The sequence below is a fragment of the Colletes latitarsis genome, chromosome 9 (genome assembly GCF_051014445.1).
Source record: "Colletes latitarsis isolate SP2378_abdomen chromosome 9, iyColLati1, whole genome shotgun sequence".
Lineage (NCBI taxonomy): Eukaryota > Metazoa > Arthropoda > Insecta > Hymenoptera > Colletidae > Colletes > Colletes latitarsis.
The window spans coordinates 8,702,304-8,706,529 of NC_135142.1; the positions used below are offsets into that span (position 1 = coordinate 8,702,304).

Consider the following 4,226-nt stretch of genomic DNA (forward strand, 5'->3'; position numbering starts at 1 on the left):
TATTAAAAGCTCATGTAGAAGCTCCTGTATATTGTTCAATAATTTTAGCTTCTATTATATTAAAATTAGGAACATATGGATTATTACGATTTATTTTAATTTTTTACAATAATTTAATATTTATTAAAATTTATATTATAATTATTAGTATAACTGGAGGTATTATTTTAAGAATTTTATGTTTACGTCAAATTGATATAAAAATTTTAGTTGCATATTCTTCAGTAGTTCATATAAGTATTTTAATTAGTAGATTAATAACTTTAAAAAATTTAAGTTTATATAGATGTTATTTAACAATAATTTCTCATGGTTTATGTTCATCAGGATTATTTTATATAGTAAATTTATTTTATAAAGAAACAAATAGTCGATTAATAATTATTAATAAAGGTATTATAAATATTACTTCAAAAATATCATTATTATGATTTTTATTATGTTCTTCTAATATATCTGCTCCTTTATCATTAAATTTAATTAGAGAAATTTTTACTATAATAATTTTATATAATTGATGTAATTCATTAATTTTTATATTAATATTAATTAGATTTTTAAGATTTATTTATTCTTTATATTTATTTAGATATATAAATCATGGAAAAATAAATTTTTATTTAAAAATTAAGAATTTTAAATTTTTAGAATTTTTAGTAATTATTTTACATTGATTACCTTTAAATTTTATATTTTTAAATTTAGATTTATTTATATAATTTAATTGTAATAAAAATATTTATTTAAATTTAAATTAATATATATATATATATATTATATATATATATATTAATATATATATATATAATTAAAAATCAATTTAAATAGTTTAAATAAAAATATTGAATTGTGGATTCAATGATGTATAAAAATACTTTAAATTATATTATTAATAATTATTTATAGTTTATTTATATTAATTTTAAGTTTTATATTAATAATTATAGGAATATATTTTTATATATTTAAATTTAATATATATATTGAATGATTAATATTAAATTTTAATAGAATAAAAATTGAATTTTTAATTTTTTTAGATTATATAAGATTAATTTTTTTAAGAATTGTAATATTAATTTCTTCTATAGTAATATTATATAGAATTGAATATATAAAATCAGAAATTTTTATTAAACGATTTATTTATTTAGTAATATTATTTGTAATTTCAATATGTTTAATAATTTTAAGTCCAAATATTTTTAGAATTATATTAGGTTGAGATGGTTTAGGATTAATTTCTTATTGTTTAATTATTTTTTATCAAAATTATAATTCATATAATTCAGGATTTTTAACAATTTTATGTAATCGAATTGGAGATGTTAGATTATTATTAATAATTTGTATATTCATAAATTTAGGGTCTTGAAATGGATTAATTTATAATAATAATTTTTATAACAATATATTAAATTTTATATTAATTTTAACAGCTATAACTAAAAGTGCTCAAATACCCTTTTCTTTATGATTACCTGCTGCTATAACAGCCCCTACTCCAGTTTCTTCATTAGTTCATTCATCAACATTAGTTACTGCAGGTGTATATTTATTAATTCGATATAATAAATTATTTATAATAAATATAAATATTAATATATATATATTATACATTTCTTTAATAACAACTTTTATAGCAAGATTAATAGCTAATTTTGAATATGATTTAAAAAAAATTATTGCTTTATCAACATTAAGGCAATTAGGTTTAATAATATTAACTTTAAGTATTAATTATTATGAATTAGCATTTTTTCATATAATTATTCATGCTTTATTTAAATCATTAATATTTTTATGTGCTGGAGATTTTATTCATTTAATAAATAATAATCAAGATATTCGTAAATATGGTAATATATTAATAATTACACCAATAAAAAGATTAATTATAATTTTAAGTTTAATTATATTAATAGGATTCCCATTTTTATCTGGATTTTATTCAAAAGATTTAATTATTGAAATATTTATAAATAAAAAATTAAATTATATTTTTTATTTAATTTTTATTATTTCAATAATATTAACAATTAGGTATAGAATTCGAATAATTTTATGATTAATATTTTTTAATAACAATTTTATTCCTATAATTTATTTTAAAGAAAATAAATTAATAATTTTTTGTATAATAATATTATTAATATTATCTTTTTTTTTTAGATATAATATATTTAAATTAATTTATATTAAATATTTATTTAATATATATATATTAGATAAAATAATAATTTTAAATTTTTATATTTATGGATTTTGAATTAGTTTATTAATGTATAATTTCAATATATATTTATTTAAAAATTTAATAAATTTTATTATAACAATATTTTTTTCTATATATATATTTAAATATAGATATAAAAATTTATTTAATATTATATATAAATATGAAATTTTAATAGAAAAAGGATGATTTGAAAGATCTATAGGTATATATGTATTGAAATTAATATATATATTTAATATATTTAATAATAAATATATATTTAATAAGTTAGAATTTATTGTTATTATAAATTTTTATACTATTATATTATTATTATTTATTTGAATTTTATAAATTATTTAAATAGCTTAAATATAAAAGTATAATATTGAAAATATTAAGATAAATAAATTTTTTAAATAGAAATATTAATGAATAATCATTAATTTTTAAGTTAGAAGCTTAAATTATTATATTTCAAATTTATATAATTTAAACAAAATATTATATTTTCAATATAAAAATAATATAAATTAATTTTATTTATAAATAATTATAAAAATTAATAATTTTTAATTGGAATATTTAATTCAATTAAATTATTAACAATAATTTACCTCTAATTTTTTGGTTTCAATTAAATTTAGATATTAATAATTTATTTATTAAATTTTTAAATGCAATTTAAATGTTATTATATTAACTAATATCCAAATTAAAAATTATATAAAGTAAAAATTTACATTTAATTTCGAATTAAAAATTTGATTATTAAAATTAATCTATATAATAAATTAATTTAATCAATTTAAATAACCTAAATATCATTCTATTAATAACCCAATAATTAATATTAATAAAAAATATATAAATATAATTATTGAAATTAAAGATATAAATTCTTTTATTACAAAAATTAATGGTAAAATTAATATAATTTCAACATCAAAAATTAAAAAAATTAATGAAATTAAAAAAAAATTATTAGAAAATGGTAATCGTCTATTAGATAAAGGATCAAATCCACACTCAATTGGTAAAATTTTTTCTCGATTTTTTTTATACCTTATTTTAAAATATAAATTTATAAATGTTAATAATAAACAAATAAATATAATAATAAATAATATAAATATATAATTAAAAATTATATATATTATTATTAATAAATTTTTTAATTGGAAGTTAATCGTAATAATTTTTATACTATATATATATATATTAATTAATTTAATATATTCATCAATAAATAAATATATAAACAAATAATCAAATAATATCTACAAAATGTCAATATCAAGATGAAGCTTCAAAATGAAAATGATGAATTTTAGAAAAATGATTAATTGATATACGAAATAAACATGTTATTAAAAATAAAATACCAATAATTACATGTGTTCCATGAAATCCTGTTAATAAATAAAAAATAGATCCAAAAATTCTATCATTAATACAAAATTTTGATTCATTATATTCTAAATATTGTAATAATGAAAAATAAATTCCTAATAAAATTGTACATAATAATCAAAATTTTCTATATCTTAATTTATTATTTAATAATAAATTATGACTTAAAGTAATTATAAATCCAGATGAAATTAAAATAATTGAATTTAATAATGGAATATCATAAGGATTAAATATTAAAATATTTTTAGGAGGTCATAAATTACCAATTTCAATATTAGGTGAAATACATCTATGGAAATAAGTTCAAAATATTGAAATAAAAAAAAATAATTCTGAAATAATAAATAAAATTATTCTAAATTTTATTATTATTATTACTTTTAATGTATGAAATCCTTGATAAGTTCTTTCCCGAATAATATCTCGTCATCATTGAAATATTATTATTATTAAAATTAATATATTTAATAATATAAAAAATAATTTATTTAATATAAATCAATTTAATACTCTTATTAATAAATTTATTAAAGATAAAGAAGTTATTAAAGGTCATGGTCTTAATGTAACTAAATGAAAAGGATGATTTGAA

The 4,226-nt window shown here is 12.6% G+C and overlaps 1 long non-coding RNA gene and 1 pseudogene across 2 annotated transcripts in view; one reads left to right on the plus strand and one right to left on the minus strand.

Annotated features, from left to right (window-relative positions):
* Positions 1-805: 805 nt before the first annotated feature.
* Positions 806-4,226, minus strand: part of LOC143345639 (NADH-ubiquinone oxidoreductase chain 5-like) — a 355,740-nt pseudogene continuing 352,319 nt past the window's right edge. Inside the window, exon 3 of the transcript XR_013080288.1 lies at positions 806-1,890. The product of XR_013080288.1 is annotated as an NADH-ubiquinone oxidoreductase chain 5-like (transcript). The remainder of the gene's footprint in view (positions 1,891-4,226) is intronic.
* The window catches only part of LOC143345916 (uncharacterized), a 29,036-nt gene continuing 27,874 nt past the window's right edge, over positions 3,065-4,226 (plus strand). Inside the window, exon 1 of the long non-coding RNA XR_013080341.1 lies at positions 3,065-4,175. This is a non-coding gene — a long non-coding RNA (uncharacterized LOC143345916). The remainder of the gene's footprint in view (positions 4,176-4,226) is intronic.